Here is a 20,999-nt window from a genome sequence, read left to right on the forward strand (position 1 = left end):
TTTTTTTTTTTTTTTTCCTCTCAAGGAGAAAGTGCTCTCCTCCAGATCAAGGCAAAAGCACGTTCTCCATCTACACTCCCAAGTCAGCTCTCTCCTCCTCCCTCTGAGGCGGAGGTTCCCTCCCTCCCTCCCACAGACTTCTTCCCTCCCTCCCTCCCACAGACTTCTTCCCTCCCCTACAAGCTGAGTTTTCTGTTAATAAGAAGACTCCATGTTTCCCCAGTCCCTCTTCTCTTTCTTTCACTGACAAGCTTCTGGAAAGAGTGGCCAGCTCTTGCACTCGCTGCTCACTTGGCACCGTGCACCTGCTGTGCTGCTCTGATTGCTCTGTGTAGGTTTCCAGGACCTGGTACTCCTCAGTCGCCAGCCCATACCAGCCCACGCTGCAGCTATTACTTACCTCCTTGGAGGTTGCTACACTGCCCCACCAGCATTCCCTTCCTTGACATCCAGCTTCTTATCTTCCTCTGTCCTGCAAATTCAGGTATAGAGCCAAGCCTGGGTCCTCAGGCTGGATTTCAATTCTCTGTGCTTCTTTCCTTGAGCCCTTGGCCATTTCCAAGACTTAAACCAACACTTTTAGGGAAAGGCTGATCAAATTTCCATCCCTCACCCAGTTATCTTCTTCACCATTATGATTTGCAATATTCAGAATCTTCCCCATGCTGTTTTAGGAGCACCTTAGACATTCGTCCCGGGCCGCCTCTTTCTCTGTGTTCTCTCTAACTGTTGCAGAAATTGCTGCTGTTCCTCAGTCACCTTTATCCTGTCCCCTCAGCCAGTCCTGATCTATCTATTCCCAGTTCAGGGCCACAGGGACTCTTTCCTGGGCAACCTTAATTAAGCATTGACTCGTTTTCCTGCCCCAGGTCCATCTGTATTCAATTTTCCTTTTCACACTACTGCAGAGGGGCCTCCCTAATACATAGCCTGGTCAAGACCTGCTACTTTCAATGATGATGTAGTAGAAACAGTGTAGACTTCAGAATCTGGTGGGCCTGGGTTCAAATCTGGGTTTATGATTTGCTGGTTGTAGTTATATAATCTGAGCAAGTTGCCCAACTTCTATAGTGTCTGTATTCCCACTGGTAAATAGAAATAGTAATGTGTGCCACTTGGGGTTGCTGGAAAGATTAAATGAGTCAATATATACACAGAACGTGGAGTCTGGCAGATATTCAGTAAAACTGGTTTTCTCCTTCCATGTGGTTAATAGCTGTAGAGCATTGTGGGGTTTCTGGGGAGCTGGAAAATGCATGCCTAGCCTAAAGGCATCAAATTTAAATTAAAACCAGCAGAAGAATTGCTGTGTGTCAGAGTAGACCATCTTTTTTTTTTTTTGGAGGGGGGGATGGAGTTTCACTCTTGTCACCCAGACTGCAGTGCAGTGGCACAATCTCAGTTCACTGAAACCTCTGCCTCCTGGGTTCAAGCGATTCTCCTGCCTCAGCCTCCCAAGTAGCTGGGATTACAGGTGCCCGCCACCACGGCTGGCTAATTTTTTGCATTTTTAGTAGAGACGGGGTTTCGCCATGTTGGGCAGGCTGGTCTCAAACTCCTGACCTCAAGTGATCCGCATGCCTTGGCCTCCCAAAGTGCTGGGATTACAGGTGTGAGCCACTGTGCCCGGGCAAGTAGACCATCATTTAAACTAGCCTATTGCTGCCACTTTGCCATCTCTAAACCAGGTAGACCTCAGGGGCCGGGGTAGGGAAGCTGGGATGGGACAGGGTATGGTGGGGATAAGGTGGGATGAGTCCTTGGCAGGCAGAGGGGGCAGGCAGCCTCAGAGGCTGGGGCCCTATGGTCCAGGTTTCAAGGGCAGGAGTCCAGTTTTCAGTACTTGTGGGCAGAGCAGGCGGCAGCTTTGGAGGAAGAATAGTGCTTGGCAGAGAGCCAACACAGGAAAAAAATAAAACAGATTTGGGAAACAAAAATACAAGCTCTGACTTGATCGCCAGGAGCAGACCAGTTACTTTAGCAGGATCCAATGTGAAGGCACAGCAGGATGAGGTTGACTTGATGCAAAGCCACCACCCAGAGCCCTTTCTATTCTCCTGTACTAAGGCGGAAGATGGCTTAGAACAGCCAGGCTGTGTTCTAATGCTTCTGTTAGGGAGACCCTTGACCCTGGAGGATGGAGGGAGGTGGATGGGTTTAAGATAAGCAGCAGGCATGAAGGTCGCTCTTCTGTCTTCATGATTTTAGGATTTCTGAGGTAGAGGCTGGGTTGATATCTATGATGCAACCTAGGAAAACTTACCATGCCTCCTTGGGTTAAAGGCAGAATAATTTAATATAAAGCAAAGGCTTATATGCTAAGCAGATGCAGAATGAAAGAAGTGATTAAAACATTGGGTGGAGTTATTCCAGGAATAACTCACTAGGGAGCGAGAGGGGTAGATAGGAGAAATGGAGGGGGAATATTAGACTTAAGCAAAGATGTTTTAAAAAGATGAAGAACATTTTAGTCACCCTTAATGAATGGGAAGTAGATTATTTGGGAGCAGACTGATTTCTTTATGTTAAGATGTTTTATTTCAAAAACCAGTACTTTGGGATGTTGCCTCAAATTCTCTGTATCATTCCCACAGACCTCCCTTAGAGATATCTATTGCCATGTATTAGCTATGGACAGCCAGAGGCTAAGTTCTTTCCCCACTTCCTTGATACTAACAGTTCCCATAGGGCCTACGTATGACTAGGTGGTTCACTTTCACTTCACTTACACTGGATCTTCCTAACAAGTGGACCTCTCTAGCCCTCATCTCTTCTACCTCATAACAGCAGTGCTGGATTTTCTCATCATCATTTCTGTTCAAGCCTTGTTAAATAGCTCTAGGCCCTTCTTTTTTGTTGTTATTTTGTTTTGTTTTGAGATGGAGTCTTGCTCTGTCGCCCAGGCTGGAGTGCAGTGGTGCCAACTTGGCTCACTGCAACTTCCGCCTCCCGGGTTCAAGCAATTCTCCTGCCTCAGCTTCTGGAGTAGCTAGGATTACAGGGGCCTGCCACCACGCCTGGCTGTTTTGTATTTTTAGTAGAAATAGGGTTTCACCATGCTGGCCAGGCTGGCCTTGAACTCCCGACCTCAGGCGATCCACCCCCATCGGCCTCCCAAAGTGCTAGGATTACAGGCGTGAGCCACCGTGCCTGGCCTTGTTTTGTTTTTTTGAGGTAGGTCCTTGCTTTGTCACTCAGGCTGGAGTGCAGTGGTGCAATCTCGGGTCACTGCAATCTCTGCCTCCCGGGTTCAAGCAAGTCTCTCACCTCAGCCCTCTGAGTAGCTGAGATTACAGGTGCCCACCACCAGGCCTGGCTAATTTTTGTATTTTTAGTAGAGGTGGGTTTCACCATGTTAGCCAGGCTGGTCTCAACACCTGGCCTCAAGTGATCTGCCCACCTCGGCCTCCCACAATGCTGGGATTACAGGTATAAGCCACCGTACCTGGCCTAAAGACCTGTAGGCCTTTCTACACCTGACTTGCCTATGCCTACCTTTTCTTACATCATTTCTCCTGCCTAGAATGCCTCCTGTTCAAATCCATTAATCCATACCCCTGCCACTCTTTTCAAAACAAATTCAAAATTCATCTCTTGTTAGGCTTCTGTGTTGGGGGTCCCCAAGACCATCCCCAGGTTCAGTGATTTGCTAAGAGGACTTACAGGATTCAGCGTCCATCAGATGGTCATACTCACAGCTATGATTCATTTCAGCAAAAGGATACAAAGCAAAATGAGCAAAGGGAAAAGGCTTATGGAGCAAAGTCCAGGGGAGACCAGGTACAAGCTTCCAAGAGTCTTGGAAAAGACTCTGCAAAGGACTTCCGAGGGGGAATCACACAGGATGTGCTGAATTTCTCCAGCAGTGCATTGTGACAGCAGATGTGAAGCACCGTCTACCAGGGAAGCCCATTAGAGACTCAGTGCCCAAGGTTTTTACTGAGGGCTGGTCATGTAGATACTCCATCTAGCACATGTCAAAATTCCAGACTCCAGAAGAAAAACAGGTGTTCCGCATAAAACACATTGGCCAGGCATGGTGGCTCACGCCTGTAATCCCAGCACTTTGGGAGACCAAGGCGGGCGGATCACGAGGTCAGGAGATCGAGACCATCCTGGCTAACATGGTGAAACCCTGTCTTTACTAAAAAATACAAAAAATTAGTGGGGCTTGGTGGCACGCACCTGTAGTCCCAGCTACTTGGGAGGCTGAGGCGGGAGAATCACTTGAACTCAGGAGGCGGAGGTTGCAGTGAGCCGAGATCGCACCACTGCACTCCAGCCTGGGCGACAGAGCGAGACTCCATCTCAAAACAAAACACATTGTTTACCTAGACAGTTTAAGCACAGTGAGCCACTCTTAGCAGTTCAGGTGGTGGGAGCCTTACTGAAATCCGTGTTCCAGACACCAGCCAGGGGCCATCCTTGTGAGCAGAACTTTCTAAAGATAGCAGTCTCAGGCTTGCTGTGTTAACTTGTTTCTGCACAGCTTTTCTTCATAATCTCATCTGTTCTGTCCTCTCAGTGCCTAACTATAGTTATGTTGTAGAGAAAATTGCCCTATACAAAGGGCAATTTACAAAGGGTTTCAGCCCAGCATGGCCTCCTACTGCTGTGTGGCCCTTTGAACCCCTCCATTTTCCTCATTGGGAAAAGAGGAATTATAATTCTTGCTTGTAGGTCTCAATGGTGACTAAAGACCAAAGAAAATGATGTATTTGGTCATTCCATCCATCCCTCATGATTGAGTACCTCCTTTATCTAAGGCAGTGAGTGAGCTGTGGAGAGTAAGATGTGAGTGTGACGTGGTGGCTTTGACAGCAGACAAGCCTGAATCCCTACCCAGCAGTTACCAGCTGTGGTACCTCCAACACATTGTGTCATCCCCCTAGCTTTGGGTTCCTGATCTGTAAAATATGAATATGAATAATACAATGAGTATCTACAAATGTGGGCTGCTGTGTGGATTAAGTGGGACAGCCTATGTATAACTCCTGTGGTATCTAGAACATTGTGGCACCCCAAGTGGCAACTGTTAATTGACTCAGATATTTGAGTGCTTGCTCTGTGTCTGCACCTTGAAAAATATAAGACACAATTCCAGCACTGCTTTCTCCATGCTGGGGAAGACTATTGTTGAACAGATAATTAATTACATAAACAATTATTTACATTCCTGGCAAGTGTTGTTAAGGAGAAGTATAGGTGGTTAAAGGGCGTGTCGTAAGTCGGGGGGGACCCTAACTTGACGGAGGAGGCACACAGAGGCATAGCTGCATGTGTGAGGCTTCATCTGGGCTCGAATGTGTTTAGCTCAGCAAGAGGAGGCGGGAGAGGGAAAGATGTTTCCGGCAGAGACAACAGCTTCAGGAAAGGGAGACCCAGCCTTAGGGCGAAGGCTGTAAGGGGGGAAGGTTCTCTGTTCATATGAGGAGTGGCAAAAAGACCAGGAATCCAGGAGAGGTGGAGGACTGGTGGGGAGATTGGCCTAATTCAGAGGTCACCTCTGCCGCCACTCTGGCAGGGAAGGGGCAGAGCAGGGGCCCCATGCAGGGAGATTTGCAGGTGTGGTGGCAGGAAGTAGAGGTGGTCTGGTCTGATGATCTCTGGTTTTTTTTTTTTTTTTTTTTTTTTTTTGCTGTGCAGTAGGAAGTAGAGTTTCCTGGTGAGACTGGAGGGAGTGGTCAAGGTTTGTGGAGGAGAGAAAGGTTTAAAATCAACATTGAACAGAGTGAGCTGAGAGAGAAAAGCTGACTTTGTGCTGTTACTGTGTTGGCATGATGAAATCTCTGGAAAAGGACTCTGGCAAATGGGATTTTAGATCTCTAGCACCTTGTACAATGCCTGGCACCTAACTGAGGGCCCCATAAATGTTGGTTGCATTGAATTGTTGGCTGGCCTACCTATATACATTTTTGTCAGCATTTCCCCCTTTCCCAGGTGCCTGCTACCCTTGGGCTAAAGCTTCCCGCTTAGCACCTCACCCAGAGGCTAGCTCACATTAGTGTGTCAGAGATTACAGGCATACGCCACCATGCCTGGCTAATTTTTGTATTTTTGGTAGAGACGGATTTCACCATGTTGGCCAGGCTGGTCTCAAACTCCAGACCTCCAGACCTCAACTGATCTGTTTGCCTTGACCTTCCAATGTGCTGGGATTACATGCGTGAGCCACTGCACCCGGCCATGTGCACTATTTTATGTATTGGGACCTCAGTATCCAAAGAAACAATCCCTGGTGTGATGGCGCTTATATTCTATTCTGATAGGGGAAGACAGAGAGTAAAGACATGAACAAGTAATATGTTAGGCAGTAATAAGTGCATGGGAGGAAAATGCAGTAGAAGATGGGTCTGCCAGGGATGTTGCGTTTTCCATGTAGGGTGGTCAGCAAAGGCCTCCCTTGTGAGATAACATTTGAGCAGATTCCTAAAGTGAAGAAACAAGCTCTTCAGATATCAGGGTGAAGAGTATTCCAGGCAGGGGAAAAGCAAGCAGAAGCCTCTTCTGCTGTTCAAGAAGAAGCAAGGCCAGTGTTGCCAGAGTGAGTAGATAAGGGGGAAGTCTCTAGGAAGTGAGGACACAGAATGGAGGGCCAGAGAAACAGAGGGCCGTGACCTCCAAGGTCACTGGCTCCTACCCAGAGTGCAATGGGGCCATTGGAGCAGAGGAGCAGCAGAGACAGCTTCTGTTTTTAAAAGCATCACTCTGGCTGCTGGGTTGTGAATGGGCTGTAAAGGAGCAAGGCAGAGCAAGAGACCAGCTAGGAGATTGATGCAGTAACCATTGGGGGGATGATGGCAGCTTAGGCCAGAGTGGTTATGCTGACAGTGGTGAGGAGGCAGAGGGGAGGATGTGTTGGGAAGGAAGATCCCATGGGATTTGGTGTTGTGAGATAGAGAGTAAGAGAGGACCCAAGGATCACTCCAAAATTTTTGGTCCAAGTGACGCTGTGATTGGTGGTACCATTTTACTGAGATGGAGGAAGGCTATGGGAGGAGCAGGTTGGATGGGGATTGGAGGTGTTAAGTTTGTGATGCCTATTCAATGTAGAGGCATCGACTAAACAGTGGAGTGTGTCTGGGGCTCAGGGGAGAGGTCCAGATTACAGATATAAATCAGGGCATTGTCAGCCATAGCTGGTAAGGCCAGGAGGTAGGACGTGTTCACCCAGAGAATGAGTGCAGATAGAAGAGAGCAGGTCCAGCACCAGCCTGAAGCTCCAAGAGATAAGAGAAGGTGACCTGGAAGCTGCCACGGTGATCTGAGTGGTGCTCCTCATGCTGTCATGAGCTGTAGAATCTAGCCTGGGAATTTGCTAGAAAATGAGATTCTAGTTGCTACTGAGAGATCATGATACTGAAGTGTATTAATCAGTATCATATTATAACAAATGGACCCCCTTCCTCTGGGGTAAGATGTCCAAGCCAGCATTTTCATCATTTTCTAGAACAGATTCTTAGCAGAGCATCTGGGGCCCTGACTGCTCAGAGAGCTGCTGCTATAGTTTTGTGCATATGCATATGCATGATCCCTACCTTGACTGAAAAATTCTTGGGGACAGGAGCTACCTGGTAACCCACTCTCCTCCGCTCCCATAATACAATAAGGCGCAGCCTTTGCATGTGACTGGCACTGAATAAAGCTGGCTAGGAGGGCAGGGTGGACATGCATGGTGATTAAGTGCTTATTTACGTGCCAGGAATTGTGTGATAATAATTTACGTGGATTTACTCATTTAATCTTAACTCCAAGCCTTTGTAGCAGGTACCATTATTGTCTTTTTTTTTTTTTGAGACAAGAGTCTCACTTTGTCACCCAGGCTGGAGTGCAGTGGTGCAATCTTGGCTCACTGAAACCTCTATCTCCTGGGTTCAAGTGATTCTCCTGCCTCAGTCTCCCAAGTAGCTGGGATTACAGGTGTACGCCACCATGCTCAGGTAATTTTTAGTAGAGTCAGGGTTTCTCCATGTTGCCCAGACTGGTCTCGAACTCCTGAGCTCAGACAATCCACCTGCCTCGGCCTCCCATATTGTCCCATTTTCTAGATGAGGAAGGGGTAACACAGGTAAGCGAATGGCAGAAGGGGTTGAACCCCAGCAGTCTGGCCCCAGAGCTGGTCTCTAACCAGTAAGTGGTACTTCCTGCCATCAAGCCCTCCTGTTTGGTGTTGGCTCCGATGTGGTGCATTTTCTCCCAGCTGTGACACAGAGTGAGGAGCACTGGCTTTGGAGTTGGAAAGTCTGTGTTCAAATCCCTGTGCCCATGCACTAGCTGTGTGATTTGGGGAAAGTTGTTTAAGAACTTGAGGCCTCGGACTCTTCATTGGGAATATGATGAGGTTAGCAGTATTGCCACAAGGTTAGTGTGGAACTGTGTATGATATTGTATGTAAAAGTGCAGGCTGGAAATTACTAGTGCATGTCAGGTTTTATTATTATCATTATTATCATTATCTTGAGAAACCAAACTGTGAATCTCCTAGGACTAACCAGAAGAGCTGCCAGAGGCCTGGGGATCGTAGCAAACCCAACAGGCCCTGCTTCCACCAGAGCAGGTATTCTGTATGCTCTTTTATTTATTGATGTTTCTGCATGAAATTCGGTTTGGTAAGTTCCGCTGTGAAACAGTGCAACACTTGGGTAGCTGTTTCCTTAAGTCCTTCCAGAGCTGACAGGCTCAGTTGTGGGGTGGGGGGTGGAAAGGGTGGGGAATCCACTCCCCAGTTCTACCTACTTCTCTTGGATCTCCTCTCTGGGCTCCCTACCCGCTCTCCCTCTTCTGTTGGCCGTGATCAGGCCCATGAGTCCCAACAGCCTGAAGGCTGCATTTTTCAAGTCACACTCTAGGATGCCTGCCTGTATGTGGGCTGGGCACCTAGAGTGTGCCTGGGGTGTATCTGGGGTAGCCCACCCCAGGAAGGGTCTCTCGTCTGCTTCCTCTATGGACTCAACCAGAGCTGGCCTTGCCGCCAGGCGGGAGGGGATTGCCCTGTGTGCCTCTCACAACACGTACCCCAGCCACAGCCCTCCCAGCTCTGGGCAGTAGGCAGCTGGCAGTATGTCATATGTCTGTGGTCAGCTTTGGAAATGTAAACTTACACAAAGGCAGCTGTGGATGAGCATTTGTGGGAAGGTGGGGCACCGCTAGAATGATGTTGACCTTTGGTAGCTAAAAGTCACCAAAAGGTCATGCCACGGTTTCTAAATACTCACTGGTACTTCTGTAGCCCGTCTAGGGTGGTCTCAGGTTTCTCCTCTTTCTTCAGAGTACCCTTAGGCCCTGGAGGGTGGGGCTGGGTAAAGCCTGGGCTCAGTCCTCATTTGAAAATGTTTCTGAATTCCAAGCTAAATCTAAACCGTTGGCTGTTGGCTGTGCATCCAAGCTCGAGGGGTCACTGCAGCTTCATTCACTTTACGAGTGTTTGTGCTCTTCGTACTTATCTTTGTTTTTGTTTTTTGAGATGGAGTCTTGCTTGTTGCCCAGGCTGAAGTGCAGTGGCGCAATCTTGGCTCACTGCAACTCCCACCTCCCAGGTTCAACTGATTCTCCTGCCTCAGCCTCCTGAGCAGCTGGGATTATAGGTGCGTGCCACCACGCACCTATTTATTTTTTGTTTTTTTAGTATTTTTTTTTTTTTAGTTTTTTTTTTTTTAGTATTTTTGTATTTTTAGTAGAGATGGGGTTTCGTCATGTTGGCCAGGCTGCTCTCGAACTCCTGACCTCAGGTGATCCACCCACCTCAGCCTTCCAAAGTGCAGGGATTATAGGCGTGAGCTGTTGGGAAAAAGCTGAGTGTTGGGAGGGAAACTGAGGCAGGGCTTGCATAATGTCCTTGGGAATATGTCTAGACTTGCTGGCTCCTTGCTTCTAGCCCTCCTAGGCTCCTATTCCCATTATCTCAAGTAGCAGAACATGTTCCATATAAATGCTAAACCATCACAGCTGTAAATCATGTGCTTAATGCAACGTGTCCTTTTGACCTCCACATTCTCACCACCTGTTTCTCTGTTGGATTACCAATAAATAGCGTGGGCTCCCAGCGCTTGGGGACATCCCAGCCTCCACAATTGCGATGGCTTCTTGGTGTCCCACCTTTATCTCTCAAATGGTCTTTTTCTCAATCCTTTGACTCTGCCGGCCTTTGTCACCCCCATGACCTGGTATTGGGTCTGATCACCCCAACAGTGAGCCACCGCTCCTGGCCTCTTTGTACCTTCTTTGTAAGCAAGGAGGATGATCAGGAAGGGGCAAGGGGGAGAGAAGTGTGAGTCTGAGATGACAGCCCCATAGCTCCATGCAGTGGGCACACCCACCCCCATTTGGGAATGCAGTTGAGCTGGCAGTAGGCAGCCTTTCCAATGAAGAGAAGCCTTTCCAACGAGGAGAAGTTCTTGAGCTGAGTCAAGAACAAAGGGCAGAAGGCTGACCTAGCCTTGGGGAACCCTGTAGGAGTGGAATGCTGGCAAGGAGCCACCGAGAGGTGTGGTTCAGAGCTGGGAAGAGAAGCAACAAATACAGAACCCTAGGGCCAAGGGATCAGGGAGTTTCAAGAAGGAAGTGCCAAATGTCACATAAAGAGCAGGAGGTCAGTGATTTAGGAGAGACTAGTCAGCAAATGTGATGATGTGATTACAGTTTAGATCATCAAACTAACATAATATGCTTTCCCAGACTACATATGGCCTCATATACCACATCCCCGTATGATTTGGGCCTGCCAACTTATTCCAGGTAGAGTACAGATGAGCTTGGGAGGGCCAGGAAGGCTTCAGAGAGGCGCTGATGGGATCTGATAAAGGACACAGGTCTGTGGGTGCCACCTGGGAGGTGTGTTTCCATCGGGCACTGCTCTAGAGCTGGGAATGGGAAGGAGAAGAGGGGTAGGGGGAGAAAGAGGTTGATGGGGCATTGCCAGGCTGAGGATGGAGAATGGGTGGGAGCTCCAGCGGATGGGGAATTTGAGCCCGTGTGCTGCATTTTTGTTTCCTCATCAGTGTCTGCCTATGGTAGGTTCCCAGCAAAGAAATGATTTACAAAAAGTGACTGAATCAATAAATGTTTAGTGCGAGATAGCCCAGTGTAACCATGAATTCAAAATTGGGTGAAATGAGAAGGCAAATAGCATGTCAGGCAGTCAGATTATCTCAGAGTGGGGGACGTTGATGGAGACACTCAGGGACAAGTGCTTATTAATAATAATAGCCCTTATGACACCTCTGTGTACTACCACTATAAGCTCTTCACGCATAGAGGGGTCGGCAAACATTTTCTGTAAAGAACCAGGTAGTAACTATGTGTTTGAGGCCTTGTGGGCCATATGGTCTTTGGGGCAACTGCTCAGCTCCTCTGTGGTAGCACATAAACAACCATAGACAATGTGTAAGTGAATGAACATGGCTGTGTTGTAATAAAACTTTATTTACAAAACATGTGATGGGCCAACCCTTGATGTATATGGTATTGACTTATTTAATCTTCAGAAGTTCTATGTGGCAGCTACTGTTATAGTTTTATCACCATTTTATTTTTTTATATTTTTCTTTTTTTTGAAGTTTGATAAGTCCTACTTTTTTATTTTTATGGGTGTGTATTAGGTATATATGGGCTACATGAGATATTTTGATATGGGCATACAATGCATAATAATCCCATCAGGGTAAATGGGGTATCCATTATCTCAAGCATCTATCATTTCTTTGTGTTACAGTCATCCCAATTCTTTTAGTTATTTTTTTTTTTTTTTTTTTTTTTTTTTTTTTTGAGTATCGTGTGTCTGCCTGTCTCCTCCTCCAGGCTGGGAGCTGCAGTGGCCCCGTTTTCCCTCACTCCTGCTCTCCGTGGGCAGTCCTCCCTCCGCTAGTCTCAGCTCACTGCAAGCTCCGCCTCCTTGGGTTCGACGGCCATTCATCCCCGTCTCGCACTCCCGAGTAGCCTGGGGACTACAGGCGGCGCCGCCCCCTCATCGCCGCGCTAGTTTCTTTGTGTATTTTTAGTAGATATCGGGGTTTCACCGTATTAGCCAGGGAATGTCTCGATCTCTGACCCGTGATCGCGGGCCCATCGTCGGGCCTCCCAGAGGTGCGGATTACAGGCTTGAGCCACCGCGCCCGGCCTCTTTTAGTTATTTTTAAATGTACAATAAACTCTTGTTGACTGCTATAGTTACCCTGTTATCAAATACTAGATTGTATTCTATATAGTTATTCTGACTATATTTTTGTACCCATTAATCATCCCTACTTCTTCTCTCCAACACGTCCCCAACCCCACAACTATTCTTCTCAGCCTCTAGTAACCATCCTTCTACTCTCTGTCTCCATAAGTTCAGTTGTTTTAATTTTTAACTCCCACAAACAAGAACATGTGAAGCTTGTCTTTCTGGCCTAGCTTATTTCACTTAACATAATGTTCTGTAGTTCTATCTATGTTGTTCCAAGTGATGGGATCTTGTTCTTTTCTATGGCTGAATATTGTGTATATGTACCACATGTTCTGTATCCATTCATCTGTTGATAGATGCTTAGGTTGCTTCCAAATCTTGGTTCTTCAGTGCTGCGGTAAACATGAGAGTGCAGATGTCTCTTCAATATTCTGATTTCCTTTCTTTTGAATATATACCCAGCAGTGGGATTGCTGGATCATATATAGTTCTGTTTTTAGTTTTCTGAGGAACCTCCATACCATTCTTCATAGTGGCTGTACTAATCTACATTCCTACCAACAGTGTACGAGGGTTCCCTTTCTTCCATGTCCTGTCCAGCATTTCATTTTACAGATGAAGAAACGGAGAAGCATAGAGACCAAGTAATTTGCCTAAGGTCACATGGCTATGAAGGTGTATGGGCAGGATTTGAATCCAGGCAAGTCTACTCCAGAGTCCATGGTGGTAATTGCCATGCCATGCTGACTCTCGGAACCTGGGAGGGGGAGGGAGGAACCCCAGCTCCTCATCCCCTGTGGGCCTCCACCACTACCTGGAAGTAGGAACTCACTAGGCCTCCATTTCCTCATTTTAAAAAATGGGGAATAATGATGATATTATATATATGTTTATATATATCATATATTACCCTGTCTCCTATGCTGGAGTGCAGTGGCGCCATCATAGCTCACTGTAGCCTTGACCTCCTGGGCTCAAGCAATCCTCCCACCGCAGCCTCCTGAATGGCTGGGATTACAGGCTTTAGCCAACACACCTGGCTGAGGGGTTAAAATGAGCTAATGCATATAAATTAGCTGTCTCTGTGCTTGGACATAGCCTCAGTACTTGTAATCCTAACTCATATCTGACTCCAGCATTAGGCTCCATTCACTTCTTTTAATACCCTTCCCTTGCCTTCCGCCTCAATCGGAACTCTCCTAGATTGTCTTCATGGCCCTTTCCCACTGTGGCCTCACACTAACTCTGAGTTTCCACATTGATTATTGAGTCATCTGGGTTATTGGGTACTCTGGCCTGGGGACTAAGGAGGATAGCCCCGCCCTTGAGGAGCTCGAGGAGCTGTCCCTAGGTAGCAGTGGGGACTGTTACAGAGCTGGAGCCAAGGATGGGGGCCGAGCGCACCAGAGTTGAACAAGGCTTCCTAGTGGAGAAAGCTGCTGTGTGGGAAGATCAGTAGAGCTTCCTTTGTTATTTTTTCCTCTTGGTCTAGTTTCTAAGAGCAAATCTAAATGTTTCCTAGATACCTTAAAAGTACCATCTGGAGTCAGGTCGACTCTACATGGTTCCAAGAAGAGTTCCACTAAAGGCATCTCTGTAAGTGTCACTGACTTGAGGCGGCAGCAGCTTCGGCCATGTCAGCATGGGTGTGCAGCCTGGAGGGTTGGGGGAAGAGGGATGCCCTTCAGCCTTTGCGCTCCCATCTACTCACCAACAGTGCTTGCTGTACCACCAGGAGAATGGGGAACCAGCGGTTTCCTGACAACTTGGAGAGAAGTCACAGTTCTCTTTAAAGTAATTAAAATTATGCTCACATCATTCTTTGTCCTGTTCCCAAGACAACGTTCTTCTGTGAAGGCGTAAGGAAAAGCAAAGAAAACATACGCTTATCTCTGCCTCTAAGACATCAAAGCCAGTCATGCTGGGGCAAGGACGGTGCGTCGGTGGACTGCGGTCACATGTTTTCTGGTTGTTGTGGTGTCACCTGGTCTCTGCATGAGCTCCCGGCCATATTAGGTGCAATGGAAAATGGCCTTGTTGGTTCTCCCTTTCTCCAAGGCCTTCATCTTTGACCTGCCTGGTTAAAGGGGTTTCTTCTGCAATTTTTGAGGGAAGACCTCTCCGGGCCATCACAGACAGAAGCTTTGGAAAAACTGTGAGACCATTTCAGTTCTCCTTTGTGCCAGAAGGATAGCCTAACAGATAAAGTGCTTTCTCCTCCTTCCTTTTCCTTTCCTTTTTTGACTTAGGGTCTTTCTCTGTTGCCCAGGCTGAAGTGCAGTGGCGTGAACAATGAACGCAGCTCACTGCAACCTTGACCTCCCAGGCCCAAGCGATCCTCCTGCCACAGCCCCCTAAGTAGCTGGGACTACAGGCATGCACCACCACACCCTGCTAATTTTATTTATTTGTTTATTTATTTATTTTGAGACATAATTTTGCTCTTGTTGCTCAGTCTGGAGTGCAATGGTGCAACCTCGGCTCACCGCAGCCTCCCGGGTTCAAGCAATTCTCCTGCCTCGGCCTCCTGAGTAGCTGGGATTACAGGCATGCACTACCACACGCGGCTAATTTTGTATTCTTAGTAGAGACAGGGTTTCTCCATGTTGGTCAGGCTGCTCTCAAACTCCCAATCTCAGGTGATCTGCCCACCTCGGCCTCCCAAAGTGCTGGGATTACAAGCATGAGCCACTGCACCTGGCCAACTAATTTTTGTAATTTCTGTAGAGATGGGGTTTTGCCATGGTTGCCCAGACTGGTCTCATACTCCTGAGCTCAAACAATCTTCCTGCCTCGGTGTCCGAAAGTGTTGGGATTACAGGCGTGAGCCACTGTGCCCAGCCCCGCCCCCCTTCCTTTTTTTTTTTTTTTTTTTTTTTTTTTTTTTTTTTTTTTTGCTTCCTTGTAGTAACTGTTCTTCCTGGAAGAACAGAATCACAGGATTCAAGGCCAGCCATGACCTTGAGAGAGAACTGCCTATCCTAGCAGGAGAGCATCTGGAACCCACCCAGGGTATGGATTCAAGAGACCCATTGGGTCACTGCATCTTGGGATTAAATATTCTAACTTTTCTTTACCACCAGCCACAGTCTCTCCTCTTTAAGCCCAGGACCCATTGGTGGGCCTTGGGTGGGTTTGGGGAATAACATATTTGTATCCTTCCCATGCTGCTCAAGTGGGTATTAGGCATTTGACCAACACTGCCAGTGAGACCTGAGCAGAACTGAGAAATGGACAGTTTGGCTTCTAGCAGCCCATCCACAGAGAGAGGGGCCAGCTGGTGTCATTAGAGCCATGGAGGAACGCCGGTCACTGTTGAGATGCTGCTCAGCACCCAGGGATGGGGGAGAGGTCCCCTGGCTTCCCCCTCTCCCCACCCCAGTGCCTCTCATTGGCTGAACCTCGCCAGAAGCCAGGGAGCCTGGAAAACAGTTTGTGGCATCAAATTTCACCCTACCTCATGGTGCAGACCTAAGCAGAGCAAGAGTAGGGATGGATCTGGGCAAACAGGCAAATGACTGGCTTATTCCCTTAATTTCGCTTCAGCTACAGTTAACTGCTAACCATTCTAGAACTTTTGTGATACCGGGAAATTCTTTAATCTCCTTCATCTAGAAAATGCCTCTTTCTTCAAGACCAGCTGAGATGATTTCTTCTCTGTGAAATCAGCACAGACACCTCAGAAATTGTTAGCTACCCCCCACCTAGGCTCTACCAGTTCTTTGTCGGAATCTCTGCTTGTGGTACTTGCCAGCGGGATATTGTAACCGATCATTTTTGTTCCTTATTTCTTCTGTCCTTGGAGGGCTTCAAGGGCAGATGCAACGTCACAGCCTCTGCTTTCTCAGGACCTAACCCAGGGTCAGTGCAGGGATGTGCAGATGAGTGGGCTGTGGGGTGTCCTGCTCACAGTTTCATGGATGGTGAGTGGCAGAGCAGAGACAGAGGTCTCTGGTCCTGTGCCCTTTTCACTCTGGGATTTTGTCTGTAGTAATCAGTAATTCCCCAAGAATCAGAACTTGAAAACCCTGGAGACAAATTTCATGGACTCATGTCTTATGCACTATAACATAATATATTTAAAAACTCCCCAATTTTTCAAATCTTCATTAATCCAAACGGGTTGTTGGCAGGGGTATGGAGGTAGTATGGATAGACAGACCAGGATCTACCTTTCTTTGTTAAATCTTTCTTAAACTCTGCAAAACACATATCCTTTTTTGTTATGACTGAAGGATAAGCTCACGTTGCTTCAGAATGTGAGAATATTTATCATATGTTCTCCAGAAATCTGTAGAGATATGTGAGTAAAGAATTTAAATGGTGGCATCCACAGCTTTCCTTTGGAATTCCTAAAAAATTCTCATGGAAAAGATGCATCAATTTATGAAACAAGAAGATGGCATTTCAAAGAAACTCAGCAAGAGTTCTTAGGGAATAGATGGGATATGACTTTCTTTTGTCTCTTTGAGCTTGAGTTAACAACTCTTCAGTAGGAGTACCATACTGTACATCCCATTGATGGCAAGAATAAGAATGCCCTTGACTGCAGAAAGGTGATATATAAGCTCTATTTTTAGCACTTTTGATATGTTTTATTTTTCTCCTGACTTGCAAGAACTGAGCTGCTTTGTGGTTCCTGGTACGTAAGCTGTTATACACAGAGGGGAAAGATTTTAATAAAATGGAGTGCTTACTCATTTCCACTAAATAGCTGCCTGGGAATGACAGAATACCAGCTGAAAATATCTAATTAATTAGATAAATATATTTGTTAGGTAAAAAAGCATAGCCTTTCTAGTTCTGCTGTTGGGCTCTCTCATGTCAGTGAAGACAGTGGGTCCAGGCTTGAGGAAGCTTCAGAAGGAGACGGACCCTGCCCTGGGAGGCATCATAGCTCTGTTGATATACCAGAACCTCACCCAGAAAGACACCTCAAGTCCACATCTCACAGCCGAACATAAATGCTTATTTTTTACAATGTATGATGAGATTAAAACCCAATTTCATAAAACAAATACTGGACAAGACAATAACAGATTAGAGAGTGAACAAGGTCAGTGAATGACTTAGGCTTGTTGAATAGGTCTGGGAAATACACACATGGATGGGGAGAGGAAGGATAGGGCATTCAGTCCGCTGCTGGCTGTTCAGCAGGAGCAAGGAGACTGTAAGAGTCACATGTGCTGTGCCTGCCAGGACAAAGCTGACAAGACAAGGGCCTGCACAACAGGCTAGTAGAGCAGTGGTTTCCAAAGTGTGCTTCAAAGGCCCCTGGGGTGCTGGAACAGCTCTTACTGGGAAAACACTTAATGGACTCTTACTTCAGGTGAGTTCAGGTAAGAGCCAATTGTGTGCATCTCTTTCGCAGTTCCAGTTCAGTGACCTTTTGCATTGTTACCTTGAAATTAGCCATAGTGGAAGTGTTTACAGAAATTGGCAAATGCTACAAACTGGAGCTTTCCCCCAGTTGAGCAGATTATTAAACGTTTACTAGCACAGCACTGCCCGCAGCTCCCTGATACACTTTCGGGGGATCTGCATGGTCAAAACTATTTTCATAATAGTACTGATATCATTTGCCATTTTTACTCTTCTTTTACAAATGCACAGAGGTGTTTTCCTGAACAGACTGAATGTAGGAGCAGACGTGAGAATCCAGCTATCTTCTGTTAAGCAAGACATTAAAGAGATGTGCAAACATGTAAAATGGTGGCACTCTTCTCACTAATTCTTTTGTTTTGGAAAATGGTTATTTTCATAAAATATTATTTGTATTAACATATAATTGGCTTATTATCTTGAAGTAAATACTTTCTTAATTCCTCAATTTGACTCTCAAGTATGGTAAATATGAATAGATATAATTTGCATAAACAAAGACTCTTAGGGGTCCTCCATTAAAAAAAGACAAAATTTTATTTTAGAGCAGTTTTAGGTTCACAGCAAAATTGAATGAAAGTCTGTTTATCCATTCTTTCTTTCATGGATTGTGCCTTTGGTGTTGTACCTAAAAAGTCATTGTCAAACTCAAGATCATCTAGAATTTGTCCTATGTTATCTAGTAGGAGTTGTAGGTTTTGCATTTTACTTTCATGTCTGTGATCCATTCTGAGTCAATTTTTGTGAAGGTGTCAGGTCTGTCTAGCTTCATTTTCCGATGTGGATGTCTAGTTGTCCCAGCACCATTTGTTGAAAAGACTATCTTTGCATCATTGTTTTGCCTTTGCCCTTTTGCCAAGGGTCAGTTGACTGTATTTATGTGGGTCTATTTCTGGGCTCTTTATTCTGTTCCATGGATCTATTTGTCTGTTCTTTTGACAATACTCCACTGTCTTGATTACTGTAGTTTTATAATAAGTTTTGAAGTTGGGTAGTATCTGTCATCTTCAATATTGTGCTCTTGTGTTGGATCTGTGGCTCCTCAAGTTTTAAGAGTGTTATCTTAGACCAGGTGCTGTGGCTCATACCTGTAGTAATCTTACTGCTTTACTGAGCTGAAAGGATTGCTTGTGGCCAGGAGTTCAAGACCAGCCTGGGCAACATAGTAAGACCTTTGTCTCTAAAAAATAAAAATAAAAAAAGTTAGCCAGGTGTGGTGGCACACACCTGTAGTCCTAACTACTGGGGAGGTTTAGGTGGAAGGATCACTTGAGCCCAGGAGTTGGAGGTTACAGTGAGCCATGATTACACCACTGCCCTCTAGCCTGGGCTACAGAGTGAGACCCTGTCTCTGAAAAAAAAAAAGAAAAAAAAAAGAGTGTTATATTAGTCTGTTTGTGCTGCCATCACAAAATACCTCAGATGGGTAATTTATAAAGAACAAAATGTATTTCTCACAGTTCTGAAGGCTGGGAAGTCCACAATCAAGACACCAGCAGATTCTGTGTCTGGTGAGGGCTCACTTTCTGCTTCCAAGATGACAGCTTATTGCTGCGTCCTCCAGAGGAGATGAACACTGTTCTCACATGGGGAAAGGTGGAAGGGCAAAAGAACCTAGCTAGTTCCTTTGAACCCATTTTAAGGTCACTGGTCCCATCCATGGATACACAGCCCTCATGACTTAATCACCTCATAAAGGTCCCACCTCTCAATACTATGACACTGGACCTTAGGTTTCAACATACGAATTCTGGGGGGGACACATACATTCAAATCATAGGGGGTCCTGAGACCAAAAAGTTGGAGAACTACTGTTGTGGCAAAAGATGGACATACACACAGATGAGTTCCATAGATTCTTGTGTTAGGAAGAGTGTAGAGTGTAGTGGAGGGGAACCTGAACTGAGTTTTGTACATCCTACTGCCTCATTCTGGGGACTGAATGAGCCTGTTGCTTTAGGTACATCTCTGAGAGTCCAAATTTAGATGCTGTGTGACAGACTTGGGCCTGGCCTCAGAAGAGAATCTCAGAGGGACATAGAATATGACATCAGGGCACAGGATGTGAAGTGCCAACCTCCCCAGGAATGAGGGAACACAAAGCAGAGTCAGGAAGTTTGAAAGTGGTTCTTCGAGTTCTCTGAGAAAGGTGGGTCTTGGTTATTAGGGCTGTGCATGTAAATAAAATGTTTTGCCTCTTCATCTTCAGAATTAAAACTTTTGTTAAATCCCAAGAATCAGCCATGTTACAGGAGGGAACATATGTATCTTGCACTGCTTACCTACCACCCTTGAAGTTTTGCAGGAAACACTAGGGAAAAGGTGGAGCTTTGGTCTCAAACCCCAGACTTTTATTTATTTATTTATTTATTTATTTATTTATTTATTTATTTATTTATTTATTTTTGAGACAGGGTCTCTTGCCCTGTCACCCAGACTGGAGTGCAGTGGCATAATCATAACTCACTGCAGCCTCCACCTCCCAGGCTCAAGTGATCCCACTTGCCTCAGTCTCCCAAGTAGCTTGTGCAAAGGCCCGGTGGCATAAAGTGTGGTGTATTAGAAGAACTAAAAAAAAGCCTGTGTGGCTGGAGTACAGAAAGCCAGGGAAGAGAGGTCCAGGATGCTGCTGGATTGGGGAGGATACAATCTTGAGCCTGCTTAGCATTGTCGACTTTCTCTCAGAGCCCTGAGAAGCCACTAAAAGATGAAGGGAGATAACCTTACATTGTACTTGGCATTTTGAAAGTCTCATCCTGGCTCTAGTATGGAGAATAGTTTGGAGAAGAAAGCAATGAATGAACTTATATTTAGTTCAGGTGAGAAATGATGTGGCTTGGTACTTGTCTTAGCTTGGGCTGCTATAAGAAAGCACCATAGCGGAGCAAGATGGCCGAATAGGAACAGCTCCAGTCTCCAACTCCCAGCGCGAGCGACACAGAAGACCGGTGATTTCTGCATTTTCAACTGAGGTACTGGGGTCATCTCACTAGGGAGTGCCGGACAATCGGTGCTGGTCAGCTGCTGCAGCCTGACCAGCGAGAGCTGAAGCAGGGCGAGGCATCGCCTCACCTGGAAGCGCAAGGGGAAGGGAATCCGTTCTCCTAGCCAGGGGAACTGAGACACACAACACCTGGGAAATCGGGTAACTCCCACCCCAATACTGCGCTTTAAGCAGACAGGCACACCAGGAGAATATATCCCACACCTGGCCGGGAGGGTCCCACGCCCACGGAGCCTCCCTCACTGCTAACACAGCAGTCTGCGGCGATCTATCTGCAAGGCAGCAGCGAGGCTGGGGGAGGGGCGCCCGCCATTGCTGAGGCTTAAGTAGGTAAACAAAGCCGCTGGGAGCTCGAACTGGGTAGGAGCTCACAGCAGCTCAAGGAAGCCTGCCTGTCTCTGTAGTCTCCACCTCTGGGGACAGCGCACAGCTGAAGACCAACAGGGGAAG

General features: G+C 46.6%; 1 protein-coding gene across 5 annotated transcripts in view; it reads left to right on the forward strand.

Annotated features, from left to right (window-relative positions):
* TRAF5 (TNF receptor associated factor 5) overlaps positions 1 to 20,999 on the forward strand; it is a 58,564-nt gene that overhangs the window by 6,329 nt on the left and 31,236 nt on the right. The window contains exon 1 of one of the 5 annotated variants that reach the window (XM_017853058.1): positions 15,791 to 16,024. The exons of 1 other annotated variant lie outside the window; for it this stretch is intronic. The gene's annotated coding sequence lies outside the window, so the exon portion shown is untranslated. Of the gene's footprint in view, positions 1 to 15,790; positions 16,087 to 19,599; positions 19,695 to 20,499; positions 20,518 to 20,999 lie in introns of those variants that run through there. 3 more of the 5 variants (XM_017853057.1, XM_017853059.1, XM_017853060.1) reach the window with 3 other exon arrangements.

The sequence above is a fragment of the Rhinopithecus bieti genome, unplaced genomic scaffold, assembly GCF_001698545.2.
Source record: "Rhinopithecus bieti isolate Rb0 unplaced genomic scaffold, ASM169854v2 scaffold_35166, whole genome shotgun sequence".
Taxonomy (NCBI): domain Eukaryota; kingdom Metazoa; phylum Chordata; class Mammalia; order Primates; family Cercopithecidae; genus Rhinopithecus; species Rhinopithecus bieti.